Source organism: Mytilus galloprovincialis, chromosome 5 (genome assembly GCF_965363235.1).
Source record: "Mytilus galloprovincialis chromosome 5, xbMytGall1.hap1.1, whole genome shotgun sequence".
In the NCBI taxonomy this organism is placed as follows: Eukaryota; Metazoa; Mollusca; class Bivalvia; order Mytilida; family Mytilidae; genus Mytilus; species Mytilus galloprovincialis.
In genome coordinates, this window is record NC_134842.1 from 50,956,741 (window position 1) to 50,969,506 (window position 12,766).

General features: G+C 37.6%; 1 long non-coding RNA gene and 18 other non-coding genes across 19 annotated transcripts in view; 15 read left to right on the forward strand and 4 right to left on the reverse strand.

The window, feature by feature from the left end:
• The window catches only part of LOC143075996 (uncharacterized), a 284,414-nt gene that overhangs the window by 98,598 nt on the left and 173,050 nt on the right, over positions 1–12,766 (forward strand). The gene's annotated exons all lie outside the window — the stretch shown is intronic.
• Trnag-ucc (transfer RNA glycine (anticodon UCC)) lies at positions 445–516 on the forward strand. Its single transcript has one exon. It is a non-coding gene; the product is annotated as a tRNA-Gly (tRNA).
• Positions 764–835, forward strand: Trnag-ucc (transfer RNA glycine (anticodon UCC)). The gene has a single exon. It is a non-coding gene; the product is annotated as a tRNA-Gly (tRNA).
• On the reverse strand, positions 1,168–1,240 carry Trnav-aac (transfer RNA valine (anticodon AAC)). The gene has a single exon. It is a non-coding gene; the product is annotated as a tRNA-Val (tRNA).
• Positions 1,614–1,685, forward strand: Trnap-cgg (transfer RNA proline (anticodon CGG)). The gene has a single exon. It is a non-coding gene; the product is annotated as a tRNA-Pro (tRNA).
• Positions 3,172–3,243, forward strand: Trnag-ucc (transfer RNA glycine (anticodon UCC)). Its single transcript has one exon. It is a non-coding gene; the product is annotated as a tRNA-Gly (tRNA).
• Trnag-ucc (transfer RNA glycine (anticodon UCC)) lies at positions 3,491–3,562 on the forward strand. The gene has a single exon. It is a non-coding gene; the product is annotated as a tRNA-Gly (tRNA).
• On the reverse strand, positions 3,894–3,966 carry Trnav-aac (transfer RNA valine (anticodon AAC)). Its single transcript has one exon. It is a non-coding gene; the product is annotated as a tRNA-Val (tRNA).
• On the forward strand, positions 4,340–4,411 carry Trnap-cgg (transfer RNA proline (anticodon CGG)). The gene has a single exon. It is a non-coding gene; the product is annotated as a tRNA-Pro (tRNA).
• Positions 5,906–5,977, forward strand: Trnag-ucc (transfer RNA glycine (anticodon UCC)). Its single transcript has one exon. It is a non-coding gene; the product is annotated as a tRNA-Gly (tRNA).
• Trnag-ucc (transfer RNA glycine (anticodon UCC)) lies at positions 6,225–6,296 on the forward strand. The gene has a single exon. It is a non-coding gene; the product is annotated as a tRNA-Gly (tRNA).
• Trnav-cac (transfer RNA valine (anticodon CAC)) lies at positions 6,629–6,701 on the reverse strand. The gene has a single exon. It is a non-coding gene; the product is annotated as a tRNA-Val (tRNA).
• Trnap-cgg (transfer RNA proline (anticodon CGG)) lies at positions 7,075–7,146 on the forward strand. Its single transcript has one exon. It is a non-coding gene; the product is annotated as a tRNA-Pro (tRNA).
• Trnag-ucc (transfer RNA glycine (anticodon UCC)) lies at positions 8,669–8,740 on the forward strand. The gene has a single exon. It is a non-coding gene; the product is annotated as a tRNA-Gly (tRNA).
• Trnag-ucc (transfer RNA glycine (anticodon UCC)) lies at positions 8,988–9,059 on the forward strand. Its single transcript has one exon. It is a non-coding gene; the product is annotated as a tRNA-Gly (tRNA).
• Trnav-aac (transfer RNA valine (anticodon AAC)) lies at positions 9,392–9,464 on the reverse strand. The gene has a single exon. It is a non-coding gene; the product is annotated as a tRNA-Val (tRNA).
• On the forward strand, positions 9,842–9,913 carry Trnap-cgg (transfer RNA proline (anticodon CGG)). The gene has a single exon. It is a non-coding gene; the product is annotated as a tRNA-Pro (tRNA).
• Positions 11,412–11,483, forward strand: Trnag-ucc (transfer RNA glycine (anticodon UCC)). The gene has a single exon. It is a non-coding gene; the product is annotated as a tRNA-Gly (tRNA).
• Positions 11,731–11,802, forward strand: Trnag-ucc (transfer RNA glycine (anticodon UCC)). Its single transcript has one exon. It is a non-coding gene; the product is annotated as a tRNA-Gly (tRNA).

The window sequence follows — 12,766 nt, forward strand, 5'->3', positions numbered from 1 at the left end:
TCTTCAAATAGTGGTTTAGAGAATGTAACATATGTTCGAAGATTAATTACGCCCCTCAGTAATTGATTCGTATTTCCACTACAAATTAGCATAACCTACAACAAGTGTACGATACTGTTAAATTAATTGCACAATGATGAGACAAAGAATTAAACTTTCAGGACCTCTTAAAGTTTCAACTTTGGATAATTTCTATACCGTATCAATTACGGAATAATTGGCATCAGCTATCATGTACTATGTAGCAGTGTAGAAGTAAATATTTTGTTAGCATGGGGAAATTTTAAAGAAATAGACATCATAAGATATATATATCAATATCATTAAAGTTGTGATATTTTTTTTTTTTAATCTAGCCTGCATATATGCATTGCCACGTAATTCAATAAACTGGCTGTATACGTCTGTGCTATAAGAAAGAATTTCGTTCACATCAGTAACATGGCGTCGGTGGTGTAACGGTTAGCATGGTTGCCTTCCAAGCAGTCGATCCGGGTTCGACTCCCGGCCGACGCACGTAATTTTTGTTTGGATTTGATGGAATCAAATAGCATGTTCCTTACACGAGTTGACGAACATTCGGAAATGTAGTGTTTCTTTATTTGCGAGAGAGCTTGTTTTCATATCTTTTTGTCTAACTTAACTCCAATAGGTTAAGATACAATTTGCTATAAAACTTCAAATATATGAAGCTTTATATATTGATGGGTAATGAACTCGAATGCGATATATATCTAAGAAAATTTAAACAGGTGTAATTATGGCGTCGGTGGTGTAACGGTTAGCATGGTTGCCTTCCAAGCAGTCGATCCGGGTTCGACTCCCGGCCGACGCATGAATTTTTTATATTGAATGAAATTTATTGCCTGTAGACGTCATTTGAAAAAAAAAAATATTCTGACCATTCCGATTCATGTTGTCTCAGTGCTTCCACAACTTTTTAATAGAAGCACCCCAGTGATTTCAAATTTCGGACTACTCGGCATACCGGCATTAATTTCATCTCTTTACCAATCCAAGTTGATACAACTAAACCATTTGGACCAGTAGTGCTGAACAACTTTTGACACTAACTGTAGTAATCTTGAAACAAGTAAAACAGACAGCAAACTGTTTGAACGTTGATGCCATTTAAAATTGGCCATTCTTCAAGACAGCAAAAATAGATGTTTCCGCTGAGGATTGAACTCAGGACCTTCCGCGTGTTAAGCGGATGTGATAACCACTACACCACGGAAACCTTGGGGATCTAAGCGTGAATTTAAGCTTAAAACCATGACGGAAATCAACGGCACAGCATTGCAGCTCAGGCATATCAACAGTTGACCTAATTGATGGTTAACTTAACTTCTGCCGGCAGACAATCGCTATTTTAACATATGTCGTCTTTCTTTTGTATTCGAAATCTCAAATTGATCCAACACGTAGTGTATACTTTAATTTTTAGTTATTCCTGTCACATAGAAACCGTTCTTAATTTTCAATCGATAGCTACAATTTGTCAATAAAAATAACATATTCTAGAGATTGGAATACTTGTTCACTGTCTTGGTACAATGTGGTATGTGATATGAAATTATTTATAATCTATTTAATTTCACTAAGCAGTGTCAGGCTCGTTGGTCTAGTGGTATGATTCTCGCTTCGGGTGCGAGAGGTCCCGGGTTCGACTCCCGGACGAGCCCTAATTTTTGGCATTGCAAAAGGATCCGCTCATTTAACATCAAATCGCGAAACTGAGGTACCAATGATGTAAGGCCACAATTTAGAGAATCACGGAAGCACAAATATACAAGCAGCGTAATATCGTTACCCATCTGGTCTTCCCGTCCTCATCAATGTCAGCCTGCAAAATGGGCTATAGACATTACTCGTGATACAACTTAAAAGGGAGTCTCCAACCATGTACAGTATATTCATTCAACTGGTCAATTTCCTACCATAGAGGTGTCATGGATACTAGAATATAAATGGTCTTGATCATGTTAATCTTTTGGGCCTCGGTGGATTTTGCTTCGCTTCTTTCGTAAAATAGTAGTAACGTACTTCAGCCGTATCTATCCTGCTTTAATTATGACACGTTGTCGTTACCGTGGTGATTGCGTCTCATTCTTCGTCCAGGGATTCCTGACTGCGGATCGATGTTAACATTCCGGTCTCCGGTAAGTCAGATTTGTGTTTCCTCCCAGACAGACTACACCCATTGCATAATGACCCCCACGGTTCTAGAAAGGATATCATTTGATAGAAGTAATAAGACTGGCACTAACACCATGTTGTGGTATACAATTTCGACGCTAAAGATTGGTAATATCTCTCTCTCTCTCTCTCTCTCTCTCTCTCTCTCTCTCTCTCTCTCTCTCTCTCTCTCTCTCTCTCTCTTATCCATCTGTTGCTGGATTTTGTCCTATTCTTTTTGAGATTCTAAATTTCACCCTTTCAATCCGCTATCCAAAAGTTGTATTTGCGTCATCGTTATCGCCCTCTTATGAACTGTATTTTTTCTTTAATGTTATCATGAATTTCATACATTTTCTTATAAGTTTATATTTCGCCTCGGGCAATTATACTGTTCGTGTCGTCATCATGTAAACATATGTTCACCGGTCTTTGTTTCGTATACAGTGTATAACCTAAACATTCGGGAAAGCAAATTCCCTGTTGTTTTTCCGTCTATCTTGTTCCGTTCAGCAGACTTTATCTCCAATTCTTCCTCCCAGAAAACATTTTCTTCAAATAGTGGTTTAGAGAATGTAACATATGTTCGAAGATTAATTACGCCCCTCAGTAATTGATTCGTATTTCCACTACAAATTAGCATAACCTACAACAAGTGTACGATACTGTTAAATTTATTGCACAATGATGAGACAAAGAATTAAACTTTCAGGACCTCTTAAAGTTTCAACTTTGGATAATTTCTATACCGTATCAATTACGGAATAATTGGCATCAGCTATCATGTACTATGTAGCAGTGTAGAAGTAAATATTTTGTTAGCATGGGGAAATTTTAAAGAAATAGACATCATAAGATATATATCAATATCATTAAAGTTGTGATATTTTTTTTTTTTAATCTAGCCTGCATATATGCATTGCCACGTAATTCAATAAACTGGCTGTATACGTCTGTGCTATAAGAAAGAATTTCGTTCACATCAGTAACATGGCGTCGGTGGTGTAACGGTTAGCATGGTTGCCTTCCAAGCAGTCGATCCGGGTTCGACTCCCGGCCGACGCACGTAATTTTTGTTTGGATTTGATGGAATCAAATAGCATGTTCCTTACACGAGTTGACGAACATTCGGAAATGTAGTGTTTCTTTATTTGCGAGAGAGCTTGTTTTCATATCTTTTTGTCTAACTTAACTCCAATAGGTTAAGATACAATTTGCTATAAAACTTCAAATATATGAAGCTTTATATATTGATGGGTAATGAACTCGAATGCGATATATATCTAAGAAAATTTAAACAGGTGTAATTATGGCGTCGGTGGTGTAACGGTTAGCATGGTTGCCTTCCAAGCAGTCGATCCGGGTTCGACTCCCGGCCGACGCATGAATTTTTTATATTGAATGAAATTTATTGCCTGTAGACGTCATTTGAAAAAAAAAATATTCTGACCATTCCGATTCATGTTGTCTCAGTGCTTCCACAACTTTTTAATAGAAGCACCCCAGTGATTTCAAATTTCGGACTACTCGGCATACCGGCATTAATTTCATCTCTTTACCAATCCAAGTTGATACAACTAAACCATTTGGACCAGTAGTGCTGAACAACTTTTGACACTAACTGTAGTAATCTTGAAACAAGTAAAACAGACAGCAAACTGTTTGAACGTTGATGCCATTTAAAATTGGCCATTCTTCAAGACAGCAAAAATAGATGTTTCCGCTGAGGATTGAACTCAGGACCTTCCGCGTGTTAAGCGGATGTGATAACCACTACACCACGGAAACCTTGGGGATCTAAGCGTGAATTTAAGCTTAAAACCATGACGGAAATCAACGGCACAGCATTGCAGCTCAGGCATATCAACAGTTGACCTAATTGATGGTTAACTTAACTTCTGCCGGCAGACAATCGCTATTTTAACATATGTCGTCTTTCTTTTGTATTCGAAATCTCAAATTGATCCAACACGTAGTGTATACTTTAATTTTTAGTTATTCCTGTCACATAGAAACCGTTCTTAATTTTCAATCGATAGCTACAATTTGTCAATAAAAATAACATATTCTAGAGATTGGAATACTTGTTCACTGTCTTGGTACAATGTGGTATGTGATATGAAATTATTTATAATCTATTTAATTTCACTAAGCAGTGTCAGGCTCGTTGGTCTAGTGGTATGATTCTCGCTTCGGGTGCGAGAGGTCCCGGGTTCGACTCCCGGACGAGCCCTAATTTTTGGCATTGCAAAAGGATCCGCTCATTTAACATCAAATCGCGAAACTGAGGTACCAATGATGTAAGGCCACAATTTAGAGAATCACGGAAGCACAAATATACAAGCAGCGTAATATCGTTACCCATCTGGTCTTCCCGTCCTCATCAATGTCAGCCTGCAAAATGGGCTATAGACATTACTCGTGATACAACTTAAAAGGGAGTCTCCAACCATGTACAGTATATTCATTCAACTGGTCAATTTCCTACCATAGAGGTGTCATGGATACTAGAATATAAATGGTCTTGATCATGTTAATCTTTTGGGCCTCGGTGGATTTTGCTTCGCTTCTTTCGTAAAATAGTAGTAACGTACTTCAGCCGTATCTATCCTGCTTTAATTATGACACGTTGTCGTTACCGTGGTGATTGCGTCTCATTCTTCGTCCAGGGATTCCTGACTGCGGATCGATGTTAACATTCCGGTCTCCGGTAAGTCAGATTTGTGTTTCCTCCCAGACAGACTACACCCATTGCATAATGACCCCCACGGTTCTAGAAAGGATATCATTTGATAGAAGTAATAAGACTGGCACTAACACCATGTTGTGGTATACAATTTCGACGCTAAAGATTGGTAATATCTCTCTCTCTCTCTCTCTCTCTCTCTCTCTCTCTCTCTCTCTCTCTCTCTCTCTCTCTCTCTCTCTCTCTCTCTCTTATCCATCTGTTGCTGGATTTTGTCCTATTCTTTTTGAGATTCTAAATTTCACCCTTTCAATCCGCTATCCAAAAGTTGTATTTGCGTCATCGTTATCGCCCTCTTATGAACTGTATTTTTTCTTTAATGTTATCATGAATTTCATACATTTTCTTATAAGTTTATATTTCGCCTCGGGCAATTATACTGTTCGTGTCGTCATCATGTAAACATATGTTCACCGGTCTTTGTTTCGTATACAGTGTATAACCTAAACATTCGGGAAAGCAAATTCCCTGTTGTTTTTCCGTCTATCTTGTTCCGTTCAGCAGACTTTATCTCCAATTCTTCCTCCCAGAAAACATTTTCTTCAAATAGTGGTTTAGAGAATGTAACATATGTTCGAAGATTAATTACGCCCCTCAGTAATTGATTCGTATTTCCACTACAAATTAGCATAACCTACAACAAGTGTACGATACTGTTAAATTAATTGCACAATGATGAGACAAAGAATTAAACTTTCAGGACCTCTTAAAGTTTCAACTTTGGATAATTTCTATACCGTATCAATTACGGAATAATTGGCATCAGCTATCATGTACTATGTAGCAGTGTAGAAGTAAATATTTTGTTAGCATGGGGAAATTTTAAAGAAATAGACATCATAAGATATATATCAATATCATTAAAGTTGTGATATTTTTTTTTTTTAATCTAGCCTGCATATATGCATTGCCACGTAATTCAATAAACTGGCTGTATACGTCTGTGCTATAAGAAAGAATTTCGTTCACATCAGTAACATGGCGTCGGTGGTGTAACGGTTAGCATGGTTGCCTTCCAAGCAGTCGATCCGGGTTCGACTCCCGGCCGACGCACGTAATTTTTGTTTGGATTTGATGGAATCAAATAGCATGTTCCTTACACGAGTTGACGAACATTCGGAAATGTAGTGTTTCTTTATTTGCGAGAGAGCTTGTTTTCATATCTTTTTGTCTAACTTAACTCCAATAGGTTAAGATACAATTTGCTATAAAACTTCAAATATATGAAGCTTTATATATTGATGGGTAATGAACTCGAATGCGATATATATCTAAGAAAATTTAAACAGGTGTAATTATGGCGTCGGTGGTGTAACGGTTAGCATGGTTGCCTTCCAAGCAGTCGATCCGGGTTCGACTCCCGGCCGACGCATGAATTTTTTATATTGAATGAAATTTATTGCCTGTAGACGTCATTTGAAAAAAAAAAATATTCTGACCATTCCGATTCATGTTGTCTCAGTGCTTCCACAACTTTTTAATAGAAGCACCCCAGTGATTTCAAATTTCGGACTACTCGGCATACCGGCATTAATTTCATCTCTTTACCAATCCAAGTTGATACAACTAAACCATTTGGACCAGTAGTGCTGAACAACTTTTGACACTAACTGTAGTAATCTTGAAACAAGTAAAACAGACAGCAAACTGTTTGAACGTTGATGCCATTTAAAATTGGCCATTCTTCAAGACAGCAAAAATAGATGTTTCCGCTGAGGATTGAACTCAGGACCTTCCGCGTGTGAAGCGGATGTGATAACCACTACACCACGGAAACCTTGGGGATCTAAGCGTGAATTTAAGCTTAAAACCATGACGGAAATCAACGGCACAGCATTGCAGCTCAGGCATATCAACAGTTGACCTAATTGATGGTTAACTTAACTTCTGCCGGCAGACAATCGCTATTTTAACATATGTCGTCTTTCTTTTGTATTCGAAATCTCAAATTGATCCAACACGTAGTGTATACTTTAATTTTTAGTTATTCCTGTCACATAGAAACCGTTCTTAATTTTCAATCGATAGCTACAATTTGTCAATAAAAATAACATATTCTAGAGATTGGAATACTTGTTCACTGTCTTGGTACAATGTGGTATGTGATATGAAATTATTTATAATCTATTTAATTTCACGAAGCAGTGTCAGGCTCGTTGGTCTAGTGGTATGATTCTCGCTTCGGGTGCGAGAGGTCCCGGGTTCGACTCCCGGACGAGCCCTAATTTTTGGCATTGCAAAAGGATCCGCTCATTTAACATCAAATCGCGAAACTGAGGTACCAATGATGTAAGGCCACAATTTAGAGAATCACGGAAGCACAAATATACAAGCAGCGTAATATCGTTACCCATCTGGTCTTCCCGTCCTCATCAATGTCAGCCTGCAAAATGGGCTATAGACATTACTCGTGATACAACTTAAAAGGGAGTCTCCAACCATGTACAGTATATTCATTCAACTGGTCAATTTCCTACCATAGAGGTGTCATGGATACTAGAATATAAATGGTCTTGATCATGTTAATCTTTTGGGCCTCGGTGGATTTTGCTTCGCTTCTTTCGTAAAATAGTAGTAACGTACTTCAGCCGTATCTATCCTGCTTTAATTATGACACGTTGTCGTTACCGTGGTGATTGCGTCTCATTCTTCGTCCAGGGATTCCTGACTGCGGATCGATGTTAACATTCCGGTCTCCGGTAAGTCAGATTTGTGTTTCCTCCCAGACAGACTACACCCATTGCATAATGACCCCCACGGTTCTAGAAAGGATATCATTTGATAGAAGTAATAAGACTGGCACTAACACCATGTTGTGGTATACAATTTCGACGCTAAAGATTGGTAATATCTCTCTCTCTCTCTCTCTCTCTCTCTCTCTCTCTCTCTCTCTCTCTCTCTCTCTCTCTCTCTCTCTCTCTCTCTCTCTCTCTCTCTCTCTCTCTCTCTCTCTCTTATCCATCTGTTGCTGGATTTTGTCCTATTCTTTTTGAGATTCTAAATTTCACCCTTTCAATCCGCTATCCAAAAGTTGTATTTGCGTCATCGTTATCGCCCTCTTATGAACTGTATTTTTTCTTTAATGTTATCATGAATTTCATACATTTTCTTATAAGTTTATATTTCGCCTCGGGCAATTATACTGTTCGTGTCGTCATCATGTAAACATATGTTCACCGGTCTTTGTTTCGTATACAGTGTATAACCTAAACATTCGGGAAAGCAAATTCCCTGTTGTTTTTCCGTCTATCTTGTTCCGTTCAGCAGACTTTATCTCCAATTCTTCCTCCCAGAAAACATTTTCTTCAAATAGTGGTTTAGAGAATGTAACATATGTTCGAAGATTAATTACGCCCCTCAGTAATTGATTCGTATTTCCACTACAAATTAGCATAACCTACAACAAGTGTACGATACTGTTAAATTAATTGCACAATGATGAGACAAAGAATTAAACTTTCAGGACCTCTTAAAGTTTCAACTTTGGATAATTTCTATACCGTATCAATTACGGAATAATTGGCATCAGCTATCATGTACTATGTAGCAGTGTAGAAGTAAATATTTTGTTAGCATGGGGAAATTTTAAAGAAATAGACATCATAAGATATATATCAATATCATTAAAGTTGTGATATTTTTTTTTTTTAATCTAGCCTGCATATATGCATTGCCACGTAATTCAATAAACTGGCTGTATACGTCTGTGCTATAAGAAAGAATTTCGTTCACATCAGTAACATGGCGTCGGTGGTGTAACGGTTAGCATGGTTGCCTTCCAAGCAGTCGATCCGGGTTCGACTCCCGGCCGACGCACGTAATTTTTGTTTGGATTTGATGGAATCAAATAGCATGTTCCTTACACGAGTTGACGAACATTCGGAAATGTAGTGTTTCTTTATTTGCGAGAGAGCTTGTTTTCATATCTTTTTGTCTAACTTAACTCCAATAGGTTAAGATACAATTTGCTATAAAACTTCAAATATATGAAGCTTTATATATTGATGGGTAATGAACTCGAATGCGATATATATCTAAGAAAATTTAAACAGGTGTAATTATGGCGTCGGTGGTGTAACGGTTAGCATGGTTGCCTTCCAAGCAGTCGATCCGGGTTCGACTCCCGGCCGACGCATGAATTTTTTATATTGAATGAAATTTATTGCCTGTAGACGTCATTTGAAAAAAAAAAATATTCTGACCATTCCGATTCATGTTGTCTCAGTGCTTCCACAACTTTTTAATAGAAGCACCCCAGTGATTTCAAATTTCGGACTACTCGGCATACCGGCATTAATTTCATCTCTTTACCAATCCAAGTTGATACAACTAAACCATTTGGACCAGTAGTGCTGAACAACTTTTGACACTAACTGTAGTAATCTTGAAACAAGTAAAACAGACAGCAAACTGTTTGAACGTTGATGCCATTTAAAATTGGCCATTCTTCAAGACAGCAAAAATAGATGTTTCCGCTGAGGATTGAACTCAGGACCTTCCGCGTGTTAAGCGGATGTGATAACCACTACACCACGGAAACCTTGGGGATCTAAGCGTGAATTTAAGCTTAAAACCATGACGGAAATCAACGGCACAGCATTGCAGCTCAGTCAGGCATATCAACAGTTGACCTAATTGATGGTTAACTTAACTTCTGCCGGCAGACAATCGCTATTTTAACATATGTCGTCTTTCTTTTGTATTCGAAATCTCAAATTGATCCAACACGTAGTGTATACTTTAATTTTTAGTTATTCCTGTCACATAGAAACCGTTCTTAATTTTCAATCGATAGCTACAATTTGTCAATAAAAATAACATATTCTAGAGATTGGAATACTTGTTCACTGTCTTGGTACAATGTGGTATGTGATATGAAATTATTTATAATCTATTTAATTTCACTAAGCAGTGTCAGGCTCGTTGGTCTAGTGGTATGATTCTCGCTTCGGGTGCGAGAGGTCCCGGGTTCGACTCCCGGACGAGCCCTAATTTTTGGCATTGCAAAAGGATCCGCTCATTTAACATCAAATCGCGAAACTGAGGTACCAATGATGTAAGGCCACAATTTAGAGAATCACGGAAGCACAAATATACAAGCAGCGTAATATCGTTACCCATCTGGTCTTCCCGTCCTCATCAATGTCAGCCTGCAAAATGGGCTATAGACATTACTCGTGATACAACTTAAAAGGGAGTCTCCAACCATGTACAGTATATTCATTCAACTGGTCAATTTCCTACCATAGAGGTGTCATGGATACTAGAATATAAATGGTCTTGATCATGTTAATCTTTTGGGCCTCGGTGGATTTTGCTTCGCTTCTTTCGTAAAATAGTAGTAACGTACTTCAGCCGTATCTATCCTGCTTTAATTATGACACGTTGTCGTTACCGTGGTGATTGCGTCTCATTCTTCGTCCAGGGATTCCTGACTGCGGATCGATGTTAACATTCCGGTCTCCGGTAAGTCAGATTTGTGTTTCCTCCCAGACAGACTACACCCATTGCATAATGACCCCCACGGTTCTAGAAAGGATATCATTTGATAGAAGTAATAAGACTGGCACTAACACCATGTTGTGGTATACAATTTCGACGCTAAAGATTGGTAATATCTCTCTCTCTCTCTCTCTCTCTCTCTCTCTCTCTCTCTCTCTCTCTCTCTCTCTCTCTCTCTCTCTCTCTCTCTCTCTCTTATCCATCTGTTGCTGGATTTTGTCCTATTCTTTTTGAGATTCTAAATTTCACCCTTTCAATCCGCTATCCAAAAGTTGTATTTGCGTCATCGTTATCGCCCTCTTATGAACTGTATTTTTTCTTTAATGTTATCATGAATTTCATACATTTTCTTATAAGTTTATATTTCGCCTCGGGCAATTATACTGTTCGTGTCGTCATCATGTAAACATATGTTCACCGGTCTTTGTTTCGTATACAGTGTATAACCTAAACATTCGGGAAAGCAAATTCCCTGTTGTTTTTCCGTCTATCTTGTTCCGTTCAGCAGACTTTATCTCCAATTCTTCCTCCCAGAAAACATTTTCTTCAAATAGTGGTTTAGAGAATGTAACATATGTTCGAAGATTAATTACGCCCCTCAGTAATTGATTCGTATTTCCACTACAAATTAGCATAACCTACAACAAGTGTACGATACTGTTAAATTAATTGCACAATGATGAGACAAAGAATTAAACTTTCAGGACCTCTTAAAGTTTCAACTTTGGATAATTTCTATACCGTATCAATTACAGAATAATAAGCATCAGCTATCATGTACTATGTAGCAGTGTAGAAGTAAATATTTTGTTAGCATGGGGAAATTTTAAAGAAATAGACATCATAAGATATATATCAATATCATTAAAGTTGTGATATTTTTTTTTTTTAATCTAGCCTGCATATATGCATTGCCACGTAATTCAATAAACTGGCTGTATACGTCTGTGCTATAAGAAAGAATTTCGTTCACATCAGTAACATGGCGTCGGTGGTGTAACGGTTGGCATGGTTGCCTTCCAAGCAGTCGATCCGGGTTCGACTCCCGGCCGACGCACGTAATTTTTGTTTGGATTTGATGGAATCAAATAGCATGTTCCTTACACGAGTTGACGAACATTCGGAAATGTAGTGTTTCTTTATTTGCGAGAGAGCTTGTTTTCATATCTTTTTGTCTAACTTAACTCCAATAGGTTAAGATACAATTTGCTATAAAACTTCAAATATATGAAGCTTTATATATTGATGGGTAATGAACTCGAATGCGATATATATCTAAGAAAATTTAAACAGGTGTAATTATGGCGTCGGTGGTGTAACGGTTAGCATGGTTGCCTTCCAAGCAGTCGATCCGGGTTCGACTCCCGGCCGACGCATGAATTTTTTATATTGAATGAAATTTATTGCCTGTAGACGTCATTTGAAAAAAAAAAAATATTCTGACCATTCCGATTCATGTTGTGGGTGGTGGTCGAGTGGACCTTTAAGTGACTGGACGTTGTGTTTATGTCTAAGGAAATATTTACTATGTTATAAGTGATTGCTCGGATTTCCAAGCATATTTTCGGAATATAAACGTTCTAACTTGTATCAGAAGTAAGTTTTTGACTTTGATTATAACAAAACTGTCGTTTGTAATGTTTTACATTATTGTAAACATTGTCGTATAGAAAGAGGCTACCCAAGGGTGAATTATATTATAATGGAGAGACTTCCATCCTTATTAAGGAGTACCATTGAAAATGCTTGTGAACAATTTCGAAATATTACATTTACTGTGCATGGTGAAAGTGACAGAGCACGTATTTCTATAATGTTTGCAAATGAAGATACAAATAAAAGTAAACGAAAGTCGATTTCAACTGTCAACCGTGACAAAAAACGAATGAAAGAGTATAACAACAGTGTTGAAACTATTTCGAATATTGAAAATCATATCGAGATGATTCATTCAGATTGTGTATTTGAAAGCAATAAAATACAGGACGAAACAGTGGCGGCAAGTACATCGGATATAATGGACATTGAAGATAACCCGTCTGAGGCCTCCGTTATAGCATGTTCAGGTAACATTGAAACCGGTATAGAACGTCCAAATATAGAACTGTGTGCAATCGATACAGGTAAAGAATTGTCTGTATCAGTTAATTGTGTCAATAGAAAAAATGTAAATAAAAACAAAGGTAGATTATCCATGGACAAAATTGAAAGGAATAAATGTAATACAAAAGATGATGAACTTTCAGAATTTCCGCCGCTTAGTAAAGTAAATTACAGGGATATTCTATCTGCTACATCTCAACGCGATAAATTGGTAGAAAATAATGACAAAAGTAAACA